We start from the raw sequence: 27,669 nt of genomic DNA, 5'->3' as shown, positions 1-27,669 counted from the left end.
CGAGCGGTTCCCGGGGAATTCGTGATGTGGGCGGTTCTCACTTAAGTGCATAGGTGAGGAGTCGTCCGCATCCGTAATTGTTCCCGGGAGCTGCTGATTGCCACAGCTGATCCACGTCCCCATGATATATAGAAGCGTGAGGCGGCTAGTAGGGGAGGAAAGAACAGAGAGAGAGAGAGAGAGAGAGAGAGAGAGAGTGAGAGAGAGAGAGAGAGAGAAAGAAAGAAAGAAAGAAAGAAAGAAAGAAAGAAAGAAAGAAAGAAAGAAAGAAAGAAAGAAAGAAAGAAAGAAAGAAAGAAAAGAATGTGAAGGGACCCGCTGCACCACACACTCCCAAGTTCCAACTTCTGCTGGTCCATACCTTATTTTATACCAGCTGAGCACAGAGTTATCTTTCTGCCCAGCCGGCTAATCCTGTCCAGGTAATAACCTGTGCTCTACCCTGGCTGGGATGCCCGTTCTTATCCCACATTACATATAACTTACATGCTTATTGTTTATGGGGCTGCAGAGTACAATTATAATGGTGATGTCACCATCACTGCAAGCAGCCTGGCAGGTTAAATAAATAGCTACTTGAGTAATAATTGTTTATACTGCTTACTGTTGTTTTATATATTATTTTGATTAACTGTTTTGTTAACTGTTTATTGATTATTTTTCTATCATGTGTCAAATACTCATTCCTTTTACAGTAATTCCAAAACAGCCCAATCGCTCCATGTTTTTGCAGTGTTAACACCTCAAATGAAAATTTTTCCAAGAGTCTCTTGTAGATATATTTAACAGTGATGATTCCACTGAAAGCATCTATGAGCACTGGTCATCATGAGCTGACCAATTCACAAATGTCCTGCACTGTAAACAATTTGAAGTCCATATGTAGCTGGTATTGTCCTGCGGTGGGTTGGCACCCTGCCCGGGATTGGTTCCTGCCCTGTGTTGGCTGGGATTGGCTCCAGCAGACCCCCGTGACCCTGTGTTCGGATTCAGCGGGTTGGAAAATGGATGGATGGATGTAGCTGGTATTCATTTGTTTGTGTTTTTAGGACACCTGTGTCTGATTCATGAATTTAAATCAGTTTTGCGGATTCAAGGCAACATTGCAAATGGAATTGAGACACTTTTAACTGAAGTCTGAATGTAGCCACAGTAGACTGCACAGTTAAATGCAGCTATCTGTAGATATTTCAACTTATTTTTATCATTGCACCTTTCCTATAGCATTGCTTCAACAGAATTGCATGCCATACACGGTGCCTATGGCAATATACGAGGGGAGGCCCAAAAATAACGAGAATTTATTTTTTCTGGAGGCTAGAGGGGCTTTAGTTCCGACGTTTGCCGGCTAGGTTCACGTACTAGACTGTCCTCTGCATCATTCGGTCAAGTGTCGTCCTTGGGGAAAGGTCTGCAAGGTTAGTGTAATTTTTTTCTTGAGCCTTTGTTACTGTCTTCTTTGATTTTGTGATGGCAGACTTGAAAGAACAATATGTCTGCATCAAGTTCTGTTTCCTTTTGTGGGAAACAGCGGCAGAAACTGTCACAATGCTTCAAGAGGCTTTCAACAAAGAAGCTTTTAGCCAGACAAGGGTTTTTATCTTGAAGTGATTGCATGATGCAGTGTGGAGAAAACAACCCAAATTGTGGTGATCAGGCGAGTGGCTGCTGCATCACGATAACCCCCTTCGCCCACACACTATTGAGTGTGCAGTAGTTTCTCACAAAAAAACAGGATGACAACGGTTTACTCCCTGGTTCTTGCACCCTGAAATTTTTTCTTATTTCCAAAAATGAAGAAGTACCTTAAAGGAAATCAATTTCAGGATGTAGAGGAGGTCAAGAAGCAAACAACGGAGGCACTGAAGGCTATCACTTTGCAAGGGTTTCAGAACAGTTTTGAACAATGGAAAAGGTAGTGGGACATGTGTATTGCATCTCAGGGAGAGTATTTTGAGGGTGATTAAATTTTGGAAATATTCTGAGAAATATACGATTTAAAAAAAACAAATTCTCATTATTTTTGGGTTCCCCCTCGTATGTATTCACCTCGGGTAAACCTCCAATTCACCACATTCTGTTGCTGCATTCTGCATCATGTCATCCTTCTGTTCTTACACACATTCTGAATCGCATACAGACACAGTGGTACAACGACAAATATGCACTGAAATCATGATGATTTTTTTTTCCCTAAACGGTGTCTACATTTCATCCGTTACACTCTTGTATTATTTTTGACCAGTTTATGGAGTTAGATTCGCACTGAGTGGGGGTAAACTACAATACCTATTTTTACAGTGTTGTCACCTAAATTACACCTGATAATCCTTATTAAAAACTGCTTAATCTAGCCGAGAGTCATGGGAATCCAGTCTTGTTCTTCTCAAGGTACAAACAAAGCCAGCATTAATTGACATTCTACCAAAAAAAAAAAAAACTTCTCCAAATATCTGCTTTAACTCATAATTGGCCAGTTTAGAGGTACCAGTCCATCCAAGCAGGTCTTTGGCACATTGGAGGAAACCTGAGTACCTGGAGAAAGTCCCATAGGCCAGAGAGAAAGTGCCAGCTCCACACAGAGAGTGAAATTCAGTACAATGTCCCTAGCACTAACCACTGCACCTACCCAAAACCACTTAGCAGCATTAACCTTTCTTTACCTTTCTTTATCTGGCTTTTGTTTCATACTGTTACCTTTTATATGTAAAGCACTTTGGTCAAGTTCTAGTTGTTTTAAATGTGCTATAAAATAAATAAAACCTCAACCTAACCTAAACCTAACCATTTCAAACATTGCACTTGAGTGTATACAAAATTAGCTGCATGTTGTTCTTGCTAAGTGTACAAGAGGTCTCAGGTTTAAATTCTGGACATGGCCCTTTACTATGAAACCTTGACTGTTATCCTGTCAGCTCTGGCAAATCTCTTATTTTAAGGACACAGATGGATATTTAGGGGAAGTGCACTTATGAGAAAACATCTTTACAAAAGGGGTTGTGGGAATCAGGAGCAAACTATCAAGACATGTAGTAGCAGTGGAAACGATAACAACTTTTAAACATACACCAGATGAAATGTTGAGGCAGCTATTATCTTACCAGAGCAGCCGGCACATGATAACTTCTTATGTTGCTAACGTGATAACTTCTTATCTTCTTATGCTGCAATGTTAATAGTATGAAACACCAAATTGAAAAATACAACTGTCAAGACCTGCAATTACAGTAGAACAATTCAGAGACAGATTTGAAAGCTGTGAAACCACGGAAGTGACACTGAGGAGAGTACTGGAATGTGAGTGCGATTAAACTAAAGTAGTGTTTTGTCAAGATTAAGACCGTGTATCATTAGGAACAGTGTGTAGGGACGAAAAGGATGGGATTAGTTGCTAGAAGTTGCTAGATAGATAGATAGATAGATAGATAGATAGATAGATAGATAGATAGATAGATAGATAGATAGATAGATAGATAGATAGATAGATAGATAGATAGATAGATAGATAGATAGATAGATAGATAGATAGATAGATAGATAGATAGATGCTTGTTCTTCAAGATAAATGCAAAAGGTCTACAGCCTATAAAAAGTTTAGAATAATGGTATAGACCTGGACAAGGACTTTTAGGAATCTAGTAAGAATGCTCCCCTGCTGCCCCATGCCAATACTGTCCTAGGCACATTCTCAGGGAAAATGTTAGGGGATGGGAAATTATAGCAATAGCTGGCCTTAGAGAAGTCCAGGGGAACCTGTTTAAGAAAAAGGGAATGTAGGATACTTTGTCCAGTTCTTGGAAACTTAAAATGTTTTTGTGCATATATTGCTTGTGAAGGAACTATTTTTATTTTCAGATACATACAAAATACGTTTACTTTCAAAGAGAGCACTCATCTTCATAGGACTATTCCTTCCAACTTAAAATTTCAGACCACTGACAGAAGAACGTCTTTTTTGCAGTAAAATGTTATTATTTTTGTATTACGTCAGCAGAAACTGCCTGTCTTATATTTCTGGAACATTTGGCAACGTGACATTATCAGAAAACATGCAACAGTGTGCCTACTTTCCAAATAAAACTGTTGGAACCTTAGAATGCATTTATGAAGTACGATACAGTGTTTTATTTGTGTGTTTGTACTGTTGGTGTGCATATGTTCTTAATTGTTTTGCTTAGCATGAAGCACTGATTATTAGGCGAAGTCTGGGCCAGATTGGCCATATGGCAGAGGCGAGATTTTTTCCTGGACAGTAGCCAGCTGCCATAAGCTGTTGCACTGTACCATGTCGTATTGAGCATGGGGATGGAGGAGACAGGCACACAGAGAGAGAGAGATTCATTACACAGGTTGGTAGGTTTGATCTCTCAGACAGCCAATAAATTTATTTTTTTAGCATCACAAATCACTAAGTCCTAGTACAATATACAAACTTCCCTGCTTTTAGGAGGCACTAGGAATACCATCCATCCATTTTCCAACCCGCTGAATCCGAACACAGGGTCACGGGGGTCTGCTGGAGCCAATCCCAGCCAACACAGGGCACAAGGCAGGAAATAATCCTGGGCAGGGTGCCAACCCACCGCAGGACACACACAAACACACCCACACACCAAGCACACACCAGGGCCAACTTAGAATCGCCAATCCACCTAACCTGCATGTCTTTGGACTGTGGGAGGGAACCGGAGCGCCCGGAGGAAACCCACGCAGACACGGGGAGAACATGCAAACTCCACGCAGGGAGGACCCGGGAAGCGAACCCGGGTCTCCTAACTGTGAGGCAGCAGCGCTACCACTGCGCCACTGTGCCGCCATCAAAATAACAAATATGCCGCTAAACACTGAGACAGATCGCACCTTATCTCACATCCTCCCCACTACATGCAAGAACAACAACAATGTATTTCTCGTATAGCCCAAAATCACACAAGGAATCCCTCAATGGGCTTTAACGGGCCCCCTTGCCTTGACTCCCTAAGAAGACAAGAAAAACCTCCCAAAAAATCATTGTAGGGAAAAAAATTAAAGAAATCTTGGGAAAGGCAATTCAGAGACAGACCCCCTTCCCAGTAGGTTGGGTGCGCAATTGGTGTCAAAAAATGGGGTAAATACAACACACAGAACAGAAAACAAGTAATCCTTTTCACAGACCTAGATGGCAAATCTATCATTGCCACTTCAGAAATGCAATACACTCGGGATGATCACTGGGCTGTTCTCCTTTGTCTGCTTGTGGCCTTCTCGTCGCAATCCATTTCTCGGCATGTGAATCATCCAATTTCCACCTTCTCATCTGCACCACTGCATGCACTACTTAGGCTTCTCCATCCAGCTCCTGTCATTTATCCTCATGCTGTCTCCTCGTTGCAGTTGCCTTTTACCACCAGAAATGCTGGACATCCTTGCAGTGGTCCGTAGAGAGCTGTGGAGCAGACAGGATGCTTCGAGAGAGTTGACTGTCAATCAGGTGGCTCTACATTGTAAGTGCTGTCCCCTACAGCACTACAGCCATCTGCTTGCTGATACAATAAGGAAAATAAATTAAAAATAGCATTGGAAACAACAAAAGACATGTTTGATTTATTAAAAACTAGTTGACCCCTGCGGCTCCGCCCACAAAGATGTGAAAAAGGACAAACTTTAAAAATCAATGAACTAACAGGCTAGTGGGGGGGGAGTAATGCTTCAACACGCAGCGAGAGGTAGAGATACTCGAACAGAGGCTGGCGTGTGAGTGAGGAGGACCCCGCGTGGCTCCCCACTACTGATGTCATGCTTCCCCCTTCTCTCGGCCCGCAGCATCTCTCTCGGATAAGCACGAATAAATCGCTGCCGCAAGTGAACTATGATTCTTAGTGTGATGAGAGAAATCGCAAAATCAACCGGAATGTTCAAGCAAATTATAGAAAAAAAAACCCGATCCAGATCTGTTAAGTAGTTCTCTTGTGAAAAGCGGACAGACATACAGACAGACAGATATTGGATTTTGTATATAGAGATAGAAACATGTTTTCAAGTATGAATACATTTCCTTTTAAAGAGAGCACACATCTTCATGGGACTATTCTCTCCAACTTAAAATTTAAGACTTCTGACATGGGACAGAAAAAATGAAAGGTGTGAGTATAGGGGACGTTGCTGCACCCCAAATCCCAGACAAAAGTCCCCTTTACAAAGGAAAGGTTTATTTGCACCAATACCTTACAAAAAGTTTCACAGTGGCATAAACACAAATATTTTTTTCTTTCTTCTTTTCCCTCTCCTTCCTCTCATCCACATGAGCCTTGTCCCTCTTCTACCTGACTCCAGCTCACCTGGTTGAGGTCAAGATGCTTCTTTAATGTTTGACCCGGGAGTACTTCCGGTGGCATAGCACTGAATGGTGAGAGCACTTCCTGGACATGTGGAAGCCCCATGTAGTAGAGAGTTGGTCTCTCTGCAGCGCCCTCTGGCAGCACCCATGAATCCCATAAATCCTTGCGGGTGTCCATACTGGGCCCATGCCGCAGGATAACTACTATCTGTTGTACTGGGGAAGTAAATGCTCTTGACAGACAATTTCCCCCAGTCCATCCACTCATCTTTCACCCTGACTGGTATAATAATCAAGCACCATCATGGCCTGGTTACACCTTCATATATAATGTCCATCCATTATGGCCTCCCATTCAGGCCAAGAATCGCCCTTCATCCCAGTCAGGGTGCTAGTCCATCCCTTAGGGTACTCACAAGGATTACATGGAAAGCAACCGATTAACAGGTTGAAAAATCTTTAGTTAGATGCGTCAGAATGTTGAAAAACAACCAACTAATTGACTTCAACACCTTCATTGTCTTACACCCGCTAATGATATAGAGTGGAGCAGAATATGTGAAACTGGCAACCTAGCCAGACACAGCAGGTGCAAGTGCTAAGTGTGGACCATCACTGTAAGCATTCTAAAAGTAATTCAGAGCAAAGTAATGAAAGAAAAACAAAGCTCTGCACTTTCTTATATTTCACAGGTTCTTCCAAGTAACTTAGCTTCTTTTTCCTACCAACTTCCACAGCAAACATCTTCAGGGTCAGCTATACACAAGACGTGCGCCACCACCATCTACTCAAAGCACCATGATGTTCCAACAGTGATGGATTAAAAGCCAGAAGTCTGCATGACCATCATCATCAAGTCCTTCCGTGAGAACCCTAAAAACAAAGAGGACTATTTCATTTATGTTAGGTAGAATGCCCAGAGGGGACTGGGCGGTCTCGTGGCCTGGAACCTCTGCAGATTTTATTTTTTTCTCCAGCCGTCTGGAGTTTTTTTTTTGTTTTTTCTGTCCCCCCTGGCCATTGGACCTTACTCCTTTCTATGTTAATTAATGTTGTCTTATTTTAATTTCTTATTTTGTCTTTTATTTTTCTTTTCTTCATTATGTAAAGCACTTTGAGCTACTTTTTATATGAAAATGTGCTATATAAATAAATGTTGTTGTTGTTGACTATTTTCTTGAAAAAAATGGGACAAATAGAAAATATCTTGCTAAGAGGAAACACACGTCCTCTTTGCTGTATATCTTAAAAGTTTTCTATATGTGATAATGCAGTTATCAATGGAATTACTGTAAGCAAGAACACGGTAGGATAGAAGAGCCTGAGTGAAGCAATGCTGTTGGAGCTTGAGTGGATGCTTACTGATCAAGTCATAGGGTTGCAGTTCTTTACTGGTATTAAAGTAATTGGGGAAGAAAGGGCTTAAGTATGGGAGTATGTGACAAAGATTGGATCTTTAAAGAGAGGTGTGAAAAGAAAAAGAAACACATAGAATTCAGTTTTTTCATATCAGACATAATAAGCATTTGATATGATGTTTTCCCAATTGCTACACTATTTATTTTCCCAGAAATAGCTTTGGTAGTGTAAGGGACAGTCAGCATTCTTACCCAGCCAGGATGTCCATGAGGAGGATGGATGGGGAAATGCAGCTTTGCCTCCCCCAAAATGCTAGATGGCAACCACCTCTGGGTTGCAGCAGTGCTCTGTATCCCACAGGGCATCATGGGATATGGAGTTCTTTGGCTCAGCCCTGTTGGGTTCCATGGGTGCTGCCAGGTGGTGCTGCAGGAACTGGGGAGCCCTACTTTGTTGAAGTGCTCCTAGGCCAATTGTTTGGTACACCAGAAGTACATCCAAGTACTCCACAAAAGAACCAACTGCCTCAGTTCCGGTGAGCCAGACTCGGGAACAGGAGCACAACGCTTGCATGGAGGAGTAGAGGAGGCAGTAAGAGAAAGAGAGAAAGACAAGAGAAGACAATTGTGGCACGCGGCTGGGGGTGGCACCCAGCTGGGATGCCCAGAAAGACAGGAGGAGGGCTTATGCCTCCTCCAGACCACAAGGGTGAGACCACCCTGGTCCCTTTGGGGGCCACGGGTGCAGGGCTTGGAAGCCCAACCCTGTAGGGGCCCGTGGTCTCCGCCAGGGGGTGCCCCCATGCCTGAAGGACCCGGAACCCCAACACTTCCACCACACCAGGAAGTTCTGGGAGGAAGTGCCAGCTGTGTTCCCGGAAGCCCTCCGGGTATTCCCAGTCTTCTTCCCCTCAGCACTTCCTGGTGTGGTGGAAGTGTTGGGGTTCCGGGTCCTTCAGGCATGGGGGCGCCCCCTGGCAGAGACCACGGGCCCCTACAGGGTTGGGCTTCCAAGCCCTGCATCCATGGCCCCCAAAGGGACCAGGGTGGTCGCCCCCTTGTGGTCTGGAAGAGGCATAAGCCCTCCTCCTGTCTTCCTGGGCGTCCCGGCTGGGTGCCACCCCCAGCTCCGTGCCACAACAATACATTACTGAGTCCTGTACATTGAGTGCTCTATTGCTATATGTGTGTTGGTGGTGGTGGGAAACACTTAAGGAGAAGAGTTTCCCATAAATAAAAACTGCTTTTACACTTGTGTCCGGGCCTGGTTGTGTTGGCTGTTTGGGGACCTGGAGCGCCCCCTGTCATCCACAGCAGAAACTGATATAAATGATTACGTATTCCCCATTGACATTCTGAAATTGCCAGACCACCGTTTTGCATCCAAATCCTCCATCTCTTCTCACCAGTCTTGGCTCCTCTCTTACGTCCACAGGTTTGCATGTACAGATGCAGCAGTGGTAACTGCATTCAGAGCAACAGCAGTGACCTTTGCTTTACTATTTAACTTCCTTTCCATCATGAGCTGACAAATTCTCAGGCATTCTGCACTAAAAACATAAAGTTATGCAGAAGCCAGCATGTTGGTGTCCATATGGTCCATGAAGTTGTGCCTGCCTGGAAAAGTTGTTTTTATTATCCTATGCAGGGCACATTCAGAAAAGAAACAGTGGATTCACAAATTGTTCAGACCTCTTCACTTATTGCATACTTTGTTGTATTGTAGATTTCATCTTAAATGGATATATTGCTCTTTTTGCCCATCAAGTCATATTTAATACCCCAAAATGACAAAGTGAAGACATTGTCAATGATGCTGGACATGGAATCAGACTGAGGGAAAGATGAATGCAGCCAAATCCAGAGAGGTCCTGGAGGGAAACCTGTTCCAGAGTTCACAAGACTTCAGACTGGTGGGAACGGTTCACTTTCCAGCCTGACAACGACTTGAAGCAAACAGCCAAGACAATGCTGGGGTGGCTTTTAGACAAGTTTCTCACTGTCCTTGAATGGCAGAGTCAAAACCCAGACTTAAACCCCATAGAACATGTGTGGAGAGACCTGAAGATGGCAGTTTACAGAAAATTGCCATCCAATCTAACAGAGGATCTGCCAGGAAGAATGGGATAAACTGCCCAAATTCCAGTGTGTAAAGATTGTAGAGACTTACCCAAAAGGACTCAGAGCTGGAATTGCTGCCAAATGGGCTTCAATATCAATATTAAATTTATTTATAATAGCACATTAAAAAACAACAACAGTAGAAAAGACATTAAGCAATACGACCATAAAATAGACAAACACAGCACTTACAATTATAATGAATTAAAAGCCAAGGAATAGAAATGTGCCTTAAGAAGTAATTCAAAAATTGGCAAAGTGAGGGCCATCCTAACATGAAGTGGTAACCCATTCCAGAGTCTGGGGGCTACAACTATAAAGGCGCAATCTCCCCCAACACTTTAGTCTTGATTTAGGGACCACCAGAAGTCACTGATCAGTAGAGCTGAGTGACATTGATGGACGATATAATTGTAAAAGGTCGGAAAGGTAAGAGGGATCTAGGCCATTTAGTACTTTATAAGCAAACAATAAAATCTTAAAATCAATCCTAAAACTTACGGGGAGCCAGTCCAGGGAGGCCAGCACTGGAAAAATGTGATGTCATTTGTGTGTTCCCATTAAGAGACAAGCTGCAGCATTTTGGACCAACTGTAAACATGAGACAGAAGCCTGGGTGATGTCAGCATAATATGCATTACAGTAGTCAAGTCGGGATGAAGTGACAGCATGAAGAACCCTTTCCAAATCATGAGACGATACGTAAGAAAGGCTGAATTTTAGAGAAAAGCCTTATTTTATCTGTTAATCTAATATTTGCCTAATCTAATCTAATCTCTCTATGTATAAAATCCAACATCAGCCTGTTTGTTTGATTTTCACGAGAGAACAATTTGCTTGAACATTCTGGTTGATTTTGCGACTTCTCTCATTGCGCTAAGTATTATAGTTCGGTTGTGGCACCGATTTATTCACGCAAATCTGAGAGAGAGGCTGCGGTGTGAGGGGAGGGAGAGGCAGGACCTCAGGAGTAAGGATCCAGGTGGGGTCATCCTCACTCATCCTCCATTCGAGTCACTCTTCCTCTCGCCACGTATTCGAGAGTACCTTGCCTCCGCTTAGCTAGCAATACCTGTTTGTTCAGCAGACATTATCATCTACAGATTGTTAAAGAGTAACGTTTGACATTTTTGAGAGAGAGATCACTGCTACGTGTGTTTTAGAGGGTACCTGCTCATTGGCAGAGATATCACGGCCATGTGCTCTCCACCCCCACACGGGAGACAATCTCTTGTCAGAGCTGAACATGATCAGATACAGTGGCAACGTTTGACGTTGGAGTGTACCAATCTTCTGCTTGGCCAGAGATACCTTGCTAACTTTTTACATTTTTGACAAAGAGATTACAGCTACATTCTCACCCCAATAGCAAAACCAAAAATATTCTGTATCAAGAGGCCCTCAGATACAAAAGCTATCAATATAAATTCTCCTCAATATAAATAATTACATTTTTTTAATTGATTTTTAAAGTTTACCCTGTTTCACTACTAAGTGAGTGTAACAGACAGCTAGTATATAATATAATAATATATAATATCCATTATTACCCCCAGGTTTTCTACAATGAATCTTACATAAGGTTTCAGGGCACTTAAGCCCATATGAGGAGCACCGCTGATACCACTTGGCCCAAAAATCAAGACCTCAGTTTTGTTCTCATTGAAATTTAAGGCCATCCAAGCTTTAACATCCTCAAGGTAGTCCAACAAAAGTTTTAAAGCGTTCGCATTACCGTGCTTTAAGGGTAAATAAATTTGTGTATCATCTGCATAGCAGTGAAATGAGATGCCATAACTTCTAAAAATGGACCCTAAAGGAAGTATATATAGAGAAAAAAGAAGTGGCCCAATAATAGAAACCTGAGGAACTCCGCAAAGTTAGAGGCGCTGAGGAGGAAAAAATATCACCAAAGCTAACAGAAAAACTTGAGTTAGACAAGTAAGACTTAAACCTTACCAAAGCCCTAACTTTAGTGCTCCAGGTGATGAATGAGGACATTGTGGTCAAATGTATCAGGAGCAGCTGTCGGCTCCAATCACATAATAATGGCAGGATCTCTGGGGTCGCTAGCTAGTAAAAGATCATTAAAAATCTTTAAAAGTGCAGTTTCAGTGCTACTGGGCTTCTACAAAGCACTGAATTAAATGGCTGAATACATACAGTATATGAATTAGAGATTTCAACTGTTTATTTTTAATAAATTTGCACACCTTTCTAAAAACATGTCATTTTCCAACCACTCGCCTTGAGCGTATCCCAGCTAGCACAGGGGGCAAGGCAGGAACAAACCTTGGACAGGGCACCAGTCCATCGCAGGGCAAACACACTCACACACACCAGGGCCAGTTTAGTTTTGCCAGTTCACCTAACCTGTTTGTCTTCGGACAGTGGGAGAAAACTGAAGCACCCAGAGGACACCCATGCAGAAATGGGAAGAACATGCAGACTTCACACAGAGAAGATCTTGAGCATGAAACCTGGTCTCTTTACTACGAGGCAGCAGCGGTACCACTTTGTCATTATGGATTATTGGGCTTAGACTGATGGGCAAAAATAGGAAAGTTCATCTATTTAAAGCTAAAATCTACAAGACAATAAAGTGTGCAGAAAGTAAAGGGATCTGAGTATTTTCTAAAGCCACTGTGTGCCAAAATCACTGCTTTGTAAAACTATTTACAGTAATTGTGAAGTAATTGTCTCTTTTGAAACTTCCTTGTTTTTTCATCTGGGAGGTGCTGTTGACAGGTAAAGTCTCTTCTGGTTATTGTAAATAATGGCAGAACTGCAAAAGAAGGGCGTTCTGATTTTAAACAACAATACCCTTGCATGAGTTTTAACAGCTGAAACATAATGAAGAAAAATGGATTCAAGCAATCAATGGCAGCACTTTTAATTTGATAAGTTCATAAAGTTGAGGCGCTGCCTAATGATTGAGGCTGCGCCCTTTTTTCATTGGAAAAGCTTTAGTGTTGCAGTGACATGTAAATCAGCTTTTGAAAGAGCAAATTCCTGTCTCTGAGTTAACCTGTGAGAGTCTGCGTTGATGGAGACAGCCCGGCACGTCCCTTCTCAATGGAACACAGCTAGGCAATGGCACCTGCTCCTTGTCAGTATGCACAGCTTAACGTAACTGCAATGGTATTACATGAATTTTTTCATGATAAACAATACGAACAATATGTTTAAATTCTCTTTGTGTGTGTGGCTTATGGCAAGAAATTAATAGCTCACATAGTACAAAGATGAATTAACTTATGAAAATAAAATTTGGGCAGAGTGGTGGCTCTGAGGCTAAGGATCTGCACTGGTATCCCGAAGGTTGCCGGTTCAAATCCCCGTCACTGCCAAAAAAGGCCACTGCTCTGCTGGGCCCTTGAGCAAGGCCCTTAACCTGTAATTGCTCCAGGGGCGCTGTACAATGGCTGACCCTGCGCTCTGACCCCAAGGGGTATGCGAAAACTACCAAATTCCTAATACAAGAAATTGTATAAGGCGAAATAAAGAACAAAAAAAAAAAAAAATGATGCAAAGATAAGTGGTTGCAAGCTAATCATACATCAGATATGGTGATTTTATATGATTACAGCTGCTTTACCTTGTTTATTCTACATTACAGTATAACATATGGAGTGGGCTAACAATCAGTATAAACAAGTTAAAAAATGTCCACATGGCGTAACATTCAGGTGTGTTTACGGACTTCGTTAACTAAATTGAATGTTAGTGTATTTTACATCTTTCAGTTACTTCATTAAAGTGCTTATCATTTTTTTGTTCATTTAATAATTTTTAACTGTAAATCATGCAGTATATGTAATTACATGAATTAGAAGACTGCATTTAATTATGTTTTTAACAGTACTTTAAAATATCACATAATTAAAAACATAACCCAAATACACTTGTGGTGGCTCAATAGCTTTCATGGACAGCAGAGTCCAATGTAAGTGCTGTAGAAATGGCATCAGTTGATGTGTGCTAATGTTGGAGGGCCTGTGACTAACTCTTTGTTGAAGTCTTTTCATATCAAAAAAGGGATCCCTAAAAAAATAAAAATCTTAATAACGGGGCCATCAGGAACACTGGGCCCAGTGGCGGGACTACATTTTTTGGGCAGAAATAAACCATCTTTATTTTATAAAGATTCTAAGGAGGCCCTTTTTGTGTCTAGCAGGGGTTTTGAAAGGTAGTTCCCCCCTCTAGTGGGCAGTTTTGGAAGTGCTTTTAGAGGTTTTTGGGACTCTCACATGCTTTGGGACTCATAGTCACAACAAAGTAACCTCTCTCTCAAGGTAAGTTTGAATCAATACGCTAATCCATAATTGAAGTTTCTCACAATGTTTTTGTGGTTTAAGATAGATAGATTGTAAAGTTACCTTTGCTTTTCAAAGGGGGATTTTGAAGTTTCAAAACTTTGTCCAGCATGGTCTACTTGAGATATCTCTCAAATTTCCCTGAAGAATAATTGTGCCAAATACCACTGAGAGACTAGTGATTTCATGCAGACTGTGATGTTCCATGCCTGCTGCCAAGAGCACTGTCCCCATTATCGGCATGTTGTAGTTCAGCGTTTCTCTGCCATTAAGTATTTGCGACCTGAGTTTTCATAACAGTTTCAATTGCGCCTCCCACTAACGTTTTTATGAAAGGAGCCCACTAATACCAATTTGTTCTTTTTTAATTAATGATATATCATAGATGCATATTTTATTATACCTACTTAACTTGTATCAACATTTATCTAACTCTATATTTATTTTTCTAGTATCAGAATGTAGTTTAAGTTAATTTGTTTTGGCTTATTTTGTTAAATTGGAAGAATCCTAATTCTCCTCTTATAAGTCAGTGAGAAACCGATGTTTTATATTATTTGAAATTAGAAAAAATCAAATTCTCAGTTAGAGGATCTGTACAAAACTTTTTCAAAACCTGGCAGGATTTAATCAATATTATTTTAGAATAAGAGAAATAACTATTACCGCATTTAACTCCCTTCTCTATCTCTTATTTATATAGATATTTACTTCTCCCTTTCTTTTGTTTAATGTTGCCTTATTAAAAAGCCTAAAGCAATTTTCCTTTAGCTAAGCTCTCCTTCTCAGGGGTGGGGTTTGATTAGTCTTCAAATTTGTTGGGTTATAAATTGATCTGTTTGTATGGAATGATTACAATGAAAATTAATAAAATAAAAATATATAAAAAAAAAAAGAATAATTTGTTTTGGTTTCAATAGATGTATTTTTCATATTTTCGATTCTGTTTTCTTTATTTCACATCTTCGCGCCCCACTTTTTGTTACTTCATGCCCCCCTAGGGGGGCCCGCTCCACAATTTGAGAACCACTGGTGTAGCTCATAGACCAAGATGGACCATGGCAAGTGAAGTAGGCATAGTGTTCTTGTGAAAAAATAACAATCCATGTTTATTTCAAACAGACAGATAATCAAAGTTTTAACAGTTGTCATGCATGTGCATCGAAGGACCTTCTCAGATGCTCAGTCGAGGCATGTAATAAATTGTCAGAACAAGAGGTATTGCTGCCAGTAATGCTGTAATGTCCTTCTTTTCCCACAGTGCCAAGAAGTCACCCGGTGAAGGGATTTAACCCCTCTCCAAGTGTCCTGGAAGGAGACGTCATTGGCCTGAGCAACTCATCAGATGCTACAGTGACTACAGACAGGTCTTTCTGTGAAATCCCCACTGAAGGGTTACATGCTTATGAGTGTTATTTTTGTTTGTTTCATTTTATTTTGCTGTATACAGATAATAAAAGGGATGACCCTGTTGACTCCATAAAACTTCCTTGCTGCATCCAGACCTGTCATTCCCGCACCCGGCCACACAGAGAGTGTTTAGAGTCTTGTAAAGAATAAACGAAGAACAAAAATATCCTTTGAAACAATTGTATCCATGAGCTACTAATGAATAATTATTGACTTTAAAATCCTAATAAAAATCACCTCCACAATTTGACCTGTCATCATCATGGAAAATTCTTCTATGGAAGTCCATAGTGAATCCTGTGTACCAGAGCGCAGTCATCGGGTCGAATCCTTCCCATAATCTTCAACAACTTTTCTCCAGCTCTACTTCCACCTCTCCATCACCGCAATTCATTGGACTCTTCCGTTCCTCTCGCTGCCACCTCTGTCAGTAGCCACAGAGAAACCATCCTGCCCAAGTCCCCTCATTCTGTAGTGCCTCTCTGTCTCCTCTTGTCTCTGAAATCTGCAGCAGAGTCGACCCATACTGCTCTCACAGACTCGTTCACAAACACCATTAATGCAATAATAAAATTTCCTTTGCCGGCATAGAAAGGTACATCCCAAACCTGAAAATAGTTTCTCTTCTCTTGACTTTCTTTTGCACCATCTACTCAGCACAGACATCTAACAATGAAGGATAAAGTTATGGGAAAGAGTAGTGGAAGTTTGGTTAAGAAGGGAAGTGATTATTAGTGAGCAGCAGTATGGTTTCATGCTGGTAAAGAGCACCACAGATGCAATATTTGCTCTGAGGGTGTTGATGGAAAAGTACAGAGAAGGCCAGAAGGAGTTACATTGTGTCTTTATTGACCTAGAAAAAGCATATGACAGGGTGCCTTGAGAGGAGTTGTGGTATTGTATAAGGAAGTCAGGAGTGGCAGAGAAGTACGTAAGAGTTGTACAGGATATGTACGAGGGAAGTGTGAACGTGGTGAGGTCTGCGGTATTAGTGATGGATGCGTTACAGTTAAGGTGGGATTACATCAGGGATCAGCTCTGAGCCCTTTCTTATTTGCAATGGTGATGGACAGGTTGACAGAGAAGATTAGACAGGAGTCCCTGTGGACTATGATGTTTGCTGATGACATTGTGATCTGTAGCGATAGTAGGGAGCAGGCTGAGGAGACCCGGGAGAGGTGGAGATATGCTCTAGAGAGAAGAGGAATGAAAGTCAATAGGAACAAGACAGAATACATGTGTGTAAATGAGAGGGAGGTCAGAGGAATGGTGAGGATGCAAGGAGTAGAGTTGGCGAAGGTGGATGAGTTCAGCAGTACAGTATAATAGGCAGTGTGGAAGAGAGGTGAAGAAAAGAGTGCAGGAAGGGTGGAGCGAGTGGAGAAGAGTGTCAGGAATAATTTGTGACAGATGGGTACCAGCAAGAATGAAAGGGAAGGTCTACAGGATGGTAGTGAGACCCGCTACTTTATATGGGTTGGAGAAGGTGACACAAACAAAAAGACGGGAGACAGAGCTGGAGGTGGCAGAGTTAAAGATGTTAAAATTTGCATTGGGTGTGACGAGGATGGATAGGATTAGAAATGAGTACATTAGAGGGTCGGCTCAGGTCGGGCGGTTTGGAGACAAAGTCAGAGAGGCAAGATTGCGTTGGTTTGAACATGTGCAGAGGAGAGATGCTGGGTATTTTGAGAGAAGGATGCTAGGGATAGAGCTGCCAGGTAAGGGGAAGGCCTAAGAGGAGGTTTATGGATGTGCTGAGAGAGGACATGCAGGGGGTGGGTGTAACAGAGCAGGATGCAGAGGACAGTAAGATATGGAAACAGATGATCCACTGTGGCAACCCCTAATGGGAACAGCTAAAAGATGAAGACGAGAAAGAAGAATGGCCTTGATGTTCGATATGACCTGACATGCTTTTTTCAGCTTGGAGAAATAAAAAAATCATAAATGTCAGAAATGTGAATGTCAACTAATGTCACTTAGTGGACGTATTAACAAGTCTGTAGGCATATGATACCTTGTAGCCATCCTTGTGTCCATCCTCGTCATACCCAATGCGAATCTTAGCATCTTTAACTCTGCCACCTCCAGCTCTGTCTCCTGCTTTCTGGTCAGTGCCACCGTCTCCAACCCATATAACATAGCTGCTCTCACTACTGTCCTGTAGACGGCTCCTAAATCTTCATAAGGTGTACTTTGATTTTCAGGCCTCTCATTGTGTATTCAAATTTTACATTTTTGCTTCCTACATGTAATACTTTCCTTTTACTTACATTAAACGTCATCTGCCACAAGTCTACCCATCCTGTATGCTGTCCAAGTCCTTCTGTGACAATTTAGCTGATTCTGTGTTATCTGCCCTCTTCACATAGTTTAGTATCATCTTCAAACTTAACCAGCCTATTGATTATATTCTTGTCCAGATCACTTATGTATACTAAAAAAAGCAGGGGCCTCAGCACCAGTCTCTGAGGGACCAATTTTTAACATCACCTAAGTCTAAAAAAGTTCCCCCCACCATAACCCTTTGCCTCCTCTGTGGCCAGCAGCTGTTCTGAGTTGTGGCAGATTTTGCCCCCTGTGACACTAAAACTGAACAGGTGAATGAACACACCAATACAGTAAATAAAGTCTACATTTAAGCCACTATAGTTCATATGTCAATACCCATTATTCATATGCCCCATGACATACAGTATCTAATATGTGTTACTGTTGACTGAGGGAACAAACCAGTCCAACAAGAAATTTTGGAGGTGCTAACCAGGTCGGCCCTTTTAAAATTTCCAGCAGCAAGCAGAAATGAACAGCCACACAATTGCATAGCAAGAACTAAAAGGGAACAATAAACGGGACGTACAGCCTCAGGAACAGGGTATGGTTCAGTTAATGGAGGTACTGTATCTGGCAATCCACGCTTTCCCAAATGTGACACCATCTTCTGGGAATATCTCAGTCTCATAATTCTCAGACAGGGAGTCAGTTACCCTCATTTGGCATCTTCTCTGAGCTGTGGGTGGAAAAGGAGATAAGATCGTCAGCGACAGTGGCCCGTCAAGTGGTAGTGTTTGCCTCTAACAGGCCTGGAAGGTTACCTTCTGAAGCGTGTGCGTGACAATGTGAAAACCAATAATGCATATCCACAAACCAATATTTTAGATAGATAGATAGATAGATAGATAGATAGATAGATAGATAGATAGATAGATAGATAGATAGATAGATAGATAGATAGATAGATAGATAGATAGATAGATAGATAGATAATTAAACCAGATCTGTAAGCATGCCAGTCAGTGGTATACGCAGATTGTAGGTGTAATAAACAGCCATGAATTGTGGCCTGCTTGGCCTCTCACAGGTCTGCACTTTACACTTCTGGAGTCAACGACTCCCCCCACAGACGTGATTTATTAATATGAGGGCTACTGCCCTCCCTGCCAGTGTGCCTCCTAAGAATAAATGAGCTCAGCTGAATCCCCCATCCACCGCCGTCGCCACCTCTACATATGGAAACTTGGAAAGACTTAATATGGATTTTCACATTTCTCTGTCTGCTTTAAAAATATATTGAAGGATGAGAAACCGGGCAGGAGGAGAGCTTCCCTATGGTAGTCTGAATGCAGTTTTGAAAGTGTGACAATTTCTGTGATCGTTTTATTTTAACAAATTTTTAATGTTTTCTTATAAAAGTGATATTTTGGCTCTCATGTTGTTTTAAGCTTCTACTCTTAATGGACATTCCACTACATCCAAATGCTGTCACCAGATTTAAAGATTAAAAAGAAGAAACTGTACTATAGTAAAGGCAGTTAGCTGAGTTCTGCAAATAAATGTGTTATATTTAGTTAATGACACAGCTGTAAGGGAACTGAAAGTTCTGAGTGAGTTTTTAAGGAGAACATTTCTGTATTTCTGAAAATAAGGTATTCATTTTTAAATATAATTTTACAATAAATAAAACTTCACCCATCTGTTATCAATCTTGCTTTATCCAGTTTCGTGCTGTAATATGCTACAGTATATCCTGGTCCAGGGTGTGAAACAGGAACCAGTCCTGAAGGGGACACCAGTCAACAGCAGCGTACACTCATGTATCCCAAGTTAAAGTGCCAAATGGGTTTAATATGGTGTGATGGGCACCTACGGCCATCACTCTGCCGGGACGCCAACTGGATGGAAGTACACTCAGACTGTATAAGTCAAGGTTTTTCTCATCTGATGAAATGAGGCTTAGTGTTATGCATGGAGGAAATCAGGTGCCGTTTATCGCCTGTGCAATGCCAATCCAGGGGTAAGGCTTGGATGGTGGTTGAAGCATCATACTTTGAGGCTGTTTTTCAGCAGCAAGGACTGAGAGACCAGACAAGGTTGAGGGAAAGCTGAAAAGAGCAAAGTACAGAGATATCCTTAAAGAAAACCTGATCCAGAGAGCTCTGGACCTCAGTCTGGCCCAAAGGGTCACGTTCAAACAGAAGAAGCAAAGAGAACATATGGTTGGCTTAGGAAAACTAGTTGAATGTCCTTGAGTTGTGAAATCAGAGCATGAAGATGAATCAAATTAAATTAAACATCTCTGGAGAGGCCAGAAAATAGCTGTTCACCGACGGTCTCCATCCACCCTGACTTAGCCTGAGAGGATCTAGAAGAATGGTATGTGAAACTCCTGGTATGTGAAGCTTGTCACATCAAACCAAGGAAGACTCCAGGCTGCAATTGCTGCCAAGGGGCTTAAACCAAGTATTGAGTAAGGAGCCTGAATGGTTGTGTCAATAACATATTTCAAGCTTTTAATTTTTCATAAATTTGCAAAAATTCAGAAAATCCTGTTTTTGGTTTGTCATTTTGGGGTATTTAGTGCTGCTTGATGGGAGAAGATATTGATTTAATCATTTAAGCATAAGGTTGCAACATTACAAAATGTGTAAAAAGTGTTTTGATGGCCCTGTACATGTTCTCCCCAGGTCTTTGTGTCTTTCTGGTTTTCTCATCAAATGATGTAATTTTATCTAAGTGTGGATTCACATGCTGGAGGACTACAGTGGGCACAGGTTTTCATTCCGGCCAGTTTCTCAGACCTCGGTTTCTCAGCTGGGAGAATGTGAAGTCATGAGACAAGAAGAGAGAAAGGTTCATCTGGTGGAGAGGAAAGAGAGGCAAGAGAAAAAGGAAGAAACTTGGAGGTAGCGAGCAAGTTAAGAAGAGACATGTAGAGAGACATAGTGGAAGCAGAAACTTTGAGAATCTTTAAGAAGTATATGGATGAGACATTGGGGCAGCCTAGCTATTAGCTAAACAAACGAGCCCACATTTCTGAAGCATGAACAACTGACTGACTAATTCTTTTGGAAGTTACCTACAGTTTGTAATCATTGGTGACAAGCGAGTCACAGATCAAGTGATAACCTCATAATTTTGTCAGAAAGGTCTGCATGCACTTTAGCACAATGATCCAGAACATCACCCCCTTCACCTATGAACACCTCAGTCAACAAAGGTACGTCTTTGAACCTCAGAATGAGAGAAGACGGAGCCCACGGGGATTCCAATGGCAGACTTAACCTCAGAGGGTATTGACTCCCATCCCACAAGATCACTTTTACATGAGGTCAGAAACGCAGCATACTTTGCTAACAGATGAGATGCCAGTCTTAACTTCTCAGTTTCTCTTTTAATCCAGTCTTTAAAAATCACAAACTATAACCAACAAGAACATACTTCTATGGCAATCGCTGGTATTGCTAGTAATTTAAAAACTTTATTTATACTCATAAGCCAAAACATTATACCACTCCCATATGAAGGAAGGCCAGGGATACAGTATATTAGACAACCAGCTGAAATTGGGTACTCATAGTTGAGCATAAGGGCCAAATCATTATAACTAGATGACTGGATCAGAGCATTTACCAAACAGCAAAGGATTGTGGGATGCTCATGGTCAGCTCTGGCGAGTACCTAGTGACAGTGGTCTAAGGAAGGAAAAACCACAAACCACTGACAGGATATTGGGCAATTAAAACTCATTGATGCAAGTGGTCAATGAAGGCTATCCAGTACGAATCAACATAAGGGCACAAATCACAGATAAATTTAATGATGGTTATGGGAGTGATGTATCACCACACCCAGTGCATTGCACCCTGGTGCCTATGGGACTGAATAGCTGCATTTCAGAGTGACCACGTTAACCCGGTCGTCTGTCATAAGTGCCTACAGTGGGCACACAAGCATCACAACTGGACCTTGGATCAAAGGAAGACTGTCCCCTGGTCATATGAATCCTGTTATTTGTTACTTCATGTGCACTATGAGGGATGTGTGCATTGCTTATACTGGAGAAAAGATGCCACCAGGATGTACAGTTCCAGTGAAGGGAGTGTGATGCTTTCGAGAATATTCAATGAAATTCAGACAAGATGTTACCACCTACCTAAAAAGTGCTGCAGACCCAGGTATGTCCCTGCATGGCAATGCTATTACCCAATGAAAGTAGCATCTTTCATCAGGATAATTCTGTACTAATACTGCACTATTTTTTTTTTTGAAATGGCTTAAGGAACAGCATGAGGAGTTCAAGGTGTCTTTCTGGCCTCCAAATTTCCCAGATCTCAATCCAAACAAGCATCTGTGGGATCTGTTGGAACAACAAGTCCAGACCATGGCGGTTCTACCTTAAAATTTACAGAAGTGCTGCTAATGCCCTCCACTCTTGTGGAGTCCATGTCTTGATGTCCTGCAACAGTGTTCCAGGTGGGCGATCATAATGTCTTGGCTCAACAGTGTATGTGTGACACAAATGGTAGCATCTTAACAGTAAGACAAGCAGGGTTAAATCAAGAAGGCAGAAACTATCATAATAAATTAGAAATTGTAGTCGTGAAACTGTGATTTTTAAACAAAACACTTTTTTTTGTACTATTATTATTATTTTTTTCAGACATAGACAAATGTGTTAGTACCCTTACAGCTCAGTGGAAAAGTGCTGTTTACCTCCTGAAAATTTGATGAAATGAAAAGCAATTGTCCCCTGTGTACCTGCATGCCTTTGATATGTCATCGAGTAAATCAAAGCAAGTGTGAAAAGAGATCAAACGTTGCTTATTCTACAAAGATATTGTTAAATGGGCTGGACAAATTTTTTGGTATCCCTAGAAAAGATCATAAATAATTGAATTAGAGTGACTTTTCAAACTAGTTGTTTTCTTTAATTCATATCACACACGTCTTCAATCGTGCAATCAGTCATTCAGCCGATTTAAATGAAGGAAAGTCGTCACTCTGCTGTTTGGTATCATCACGTGTCCCACACTGAATATGGACCAGAAAAAGCAAAGGAGAGAGTCATCTGAGGAGATTATAAAGAAAATGATAGACGAGCATTGATGATCCTGTTACAACAGTTGCAAATATTGTGAAGAAGTTTAAGGATCAAGGGAGTGTAGCCAACCTCCCTGTATGTAGCCGCAAGAGGAAAATCAACCCCAGAATGGACAGAAGGACAGTGAGAATGGTAGACAAAAAGCCACAGACAAATTTTTAACTGATACAAGCTGAACTCCAAGGTCAAGATAGATCAGTGTCAGATCGAACCATCTGTTGCTTTTTAAATGACAGTAGGCTCAATGGAAGAAGACCCAGGAGGACTCCACTACTGGAAAGCAAAACATAAAAAAGCCAGACTGGAATTTGCTAAAATACTTATTGACAAGCCACAATGCTTCTGGGAGAATGTCCTCTGGACAGATGAGACAAAACTGAAGCTTTTTGGCAAGCTGTTTTCCTCTATGGGGCATTAGCTCCCTGGTTGGAATAAGTTCTTTTTCATTGTGGCGTTTTAAGTAACCTGAACCTGAATAGATATATCATAATGAGGCGATATCCCTCCCATAGTGATACGACGGTAAGAAATCATATAAGAGAAAATAACTTAGCTTTCTTTAATGCAGATTTACGCGGCATAACAGACGAGGAAGCCATAGCAAGACTATTATTGAAGTGGGATCTTTATGTTTACAGTCTGCCATTTTCATTGCTGTGCTGGAAGGATTTTCACGATCAGATGACATTATCTTCCATCCGTCCATCAGCTTCAAAGGTGTGCCAGGCAATGTTGCAAGACTTTATACTTTTTCTCCATGTGCAGGCCCTTACTTAGGTAAATCATGCCATTCCAAACAAGGCAAAGAGAGGATTCAATGTCATGCTGACTTTGTCACACAGAAATAGTACAATTGTCCCTTTCTTGTCTTCTAATGCTTGCCTAGCATTTCTAAATGATGAGCCCCTATGTGCCTAATCTGGCCTTTAGCTGTACATGTGAGAAGAAGTAGATTTATAAAATATTTCTTGTACAGAGCACAGTGACATATTAAACATATAAACTTATTACACAAGTCGCATCAGCTCCGTGCCCACAGATAAAAAAATGAAGCTTTCAAAGAAAAGAACACCATACTTACTGTGAAACATGGAGGAAGCTCAGCTAATTTTTGGCACTGTTTTGCTACATCTGTCACAGAGTGCCTTGAGTCTGTGCAGGGAAGAATGAAATCTCAAGACTATCAAGACATTGTGGAGTGAAACATACTGCCCAGTGTCAGAAAGCTCTGTCTTAGTCACAGGCCATGGACCCTGCAACAGGATAAGGAGCCAAAACACAGCTAAAAGCACCCAAGAATGGCTAAAAACAAAACACTGGACTATTCTGAAGTGATCTACTTTGAGGCTTGATTTGAATCCTATCGGACATCTATGGAAAGAAGTGACACATGCAGTCTGGAGAAACCCCTTCAAACCTGACAGATCTGGAGTAGTTTGCTCAGAAAGAGTGGGCCAAACTACCTGTTGGCTTCATTGAAAGCTCCAGGAATTGCTTGTTTGCAGTGAGTTGTGCAACAAAATATTAGGTTAAGGGTCCCATCATTTTTGTCCATCCCATTTTCATTTGTATTGTTATTTCAAATGTTCTGTTTTTTGTTAAATGCAGAATAAACAATGATGGGTGCAAATTAATTTTGTCATTTCCAAATCAATTCAGAGAAAATTGTGGATTCTTCTTTTCACATGGAGAGCTACCAACAAATTTGTCCGCGTCTGTAAATAAAGTTTTGATGGGGACAAAACTCATCAGAAAGAATCATGATGATGTGTAACACAACATGTGAAATGAAACCACAGATACAGGAAATTGTCCTTAGATGCAAAATGTGTTAGAATATAAAGATAGCAACCCAAATAAAAAGTTCTTAAAAATCAGAAAAGTTGAAAATTTTTCTGAAAAGCCAAAATTATTCCAAAACAAGTGAACATGACATTTACATGAATAGACTTAAAATAAGCCTTTTGAGATGTGTAGTATGCACCTCAAACTAAATTTATTTTAAGAATGCAGTCACAGATCACAAATAGAGGGACTGATTCCCAAAACAGCAGTCACCTTGATGTCTCATATTCCTGCTATAAGATATTTTGAGAAATTTGATGACGTAAATTATTCCACAAATCTATTAAATTATATTTAAACAGAATTGTTAAACTCCTATAACCCTTTAAACATCTGGAAAAAACAATAACTTCTCTTGTGCTCCAAGCCAAGACTTAATCAATGCTGTTTCTCCTCACTTCAGAGGCTAACTGCTGAAGGATGTCTTTTGTCTAGCACCTCAGATTGCTTCCTCAGGTTCCTTCTGAATTTAATTTTAACTCATTTGAGTTAATGAAAGTAAAACAAAATCGAAGGTACTTAAGCAACATGGCAGTGAGTTATCATGTATGAGGGAAAGATGCATGTATGTCCAGCACCCTATGAAATGATGCCAAATTATGACATTCAAAATGTCACTCTGAACATAACTGATAACACATTCAAATAAAGCCTCAAAGTAGATCACTTCAGAATAGTTCAGTGTTTTGTTCTTATTCATTGATAAACCAAATAGAATTTAACACAGATACACTAAAATGGCTCTAAAACATCATCACAACTTGAAAAACGTTTAGTCTCGCTCATGCATACTATATTAACATGATGAAAACTGATATACGATTGGGTGTTCAAGTGTAAAACCATGACTGCCTATTTTAGTGCAGGCTTATCAGTCTTTCCAAATCACATTTTGATGATGTTTCTATCAAGGGTGCCAGATGTGGTTAGTTTTACAAGCCAGATTTTACAGCTTGAATATTCATTTTGTACCACTCCATGAGTCACTTTTTCTGCTCAGAGCTGGAATGATTTTACTTTAAGCAAACAATCCCCACTACAGAAGCTGAACAAGTGAATTCAGTGACCAACGCTGCTTCCTTCAAACCACAAGTGTAGAACACAAAACTTCATCTATTCACCAAATCCCATGCTGCAGCACAACCATCTGTATGAAGGACCATGAAACATAATTTACAACAAACAATGCTTAGGGCAGCATGGTGGCGCAGTAGTAGCGCTGCTGCTTTGCAGTAAGGAGACCTGGGTTTGCTTCCCGGGTCCTCCCTGCGTGGAGTTTGCATGTTCTCCCCGTGTCTGCGTAGGTTTCCTCCCACAGTTCAAAGACATGCAGGTTAGGTGCACTGAGATCCTAAATTGTCCCTAGTGTGTGTGTGTGTCCTGCGGTGGGCTGGCGCCCTGCCTGGGGTTTGTTCCTGCCTTGCGCCCTGTGCTGGCTGGGATTGGCTCCAGCAGACCCCCGTGACCCTGTGTTAGGATATAGCAGGTTGGGTTATGACTGACTGACTGATAATGCTTATTCTAAAATTACAGGATATTTTGCAAGAAAGAAATAAATACAAAAAAGTCATTTAAAGATCTATTACAAAATTGTGTTGTATTTTTATGTTTAGTAATCAAAAGGATTGCCAAGTAATAAACTTAAAAGTTTAAAAGAAACAATCCTCTGTTATCTCTTTTTCAGGCCAAGATGGCCCTCTCCCAGATTCGCCACAAGAACATAACTAAAATCTGCTAACATTTCAGGGTCCTTCTTTTTGCCATTTTTTCAATGAACCCAGGTTCACCTGCTGGAGTCCCACAGGTAGGGTAGTTTCTTTAGTTTCACAAGTGTCTTGTCCGACATTTCCTCTATTGATGTTGACCACCTTTTTTTTTTCTTTCCAATCACCTCTCTTTAACCTTTTCCTTTCTGAACAGTTCATCCTCCCATTTCTTATTGTGCCCCCCTCTACATAGTGTATAGGCTTCTGTGTTACAGATTCTCTTTATTATTTACCACAAACATTGAAAATTACAATATGTGGGTGAGGCCTCCAGCTTTAGCTACATAAGCAGGACAGGACCTTCAATGGTCAGCCCAGAAGAGGCTCACCCAGTCCAACGTACCCTGAAGTACAACAATAAGATTCAGCCTAACTAGACCCAAAAATGAGAAAACTGGGTTAAAATAAAAAAAAAACAAAAAAAAAAACCTAATACTCAAAAAGAGGGAGAAACCGAGCAAAACTCCTGTTTGTCACCGAAGGCAACAATGAATATTTTTTTAAGTTAAATACATTCTAAATAAAAGAATGTCTATTAAAAAAAAATAATAACATAGTTTTCAAAAGGCAATCCTGAATCAAACAATTCCTGAAAACAAGCAATTCCCAAAGTGAAAAAGTTCCAAAAAAAAAAAAATTCCAAAAACAAGTACAGAAAATTATGAAAAAAAAGAAAATCCAAAGGAAAGAAACAAAATACTTAAAAACTCCACAAAACTTTATTGAAAATGCTGCGGCAAAACATATAGCCAGGGAAGGTCTTAGCAGCAGTGATTAGAGCACCATCCAGGCTGCAGTTATGTGATCTTAAATCATAGGCTGTTGTTTATCCCACCTATTACTTCCCTGAACCTGTTACCCAATAATCCCTGTTGTGGGGCATCCAGTAAATTTAGTCTTGATACAAACCTTAAATTAATTGATAACCAAAAAATAAGGTATATAATTAGACCAAGGGATAAAACCAGACCCTCCACCAGGGTCATGTGTAATAGGAATTTACTTCAAATTAAAACAAAAAATATATCACCAGTTCAGAGAGAACCATGCAGTTTTACAGTAAATGCTGCTTATTGAACATTCGCTCTCTTGGCACTAAAGCTGTTTTGGTAAATGATATTATATTAAGTACAAAATCTGATCTGTGTCTTCT

Source organism: Erpetoichthys calabaricus, chromosome 10 (genome assembly GCF_900747795.2).
Source record: "Erpetoichthys calabaricus chromosome 10, fErpCal1.3, whole genome shotgun sequence".
Classification (NCBI taxonomy): domain Eukaryota; kingdom Metazoa; phylum Chordata; class Cladistia; order Polypteriformes; family Polypteridae; genus Erpetoichthys; species Erpetoichthys calabaricus.
The sequence above is the reverse complement of the archived record's forward strand: the minus strand, read 5'-3'. Positions refer to the sequence as shown.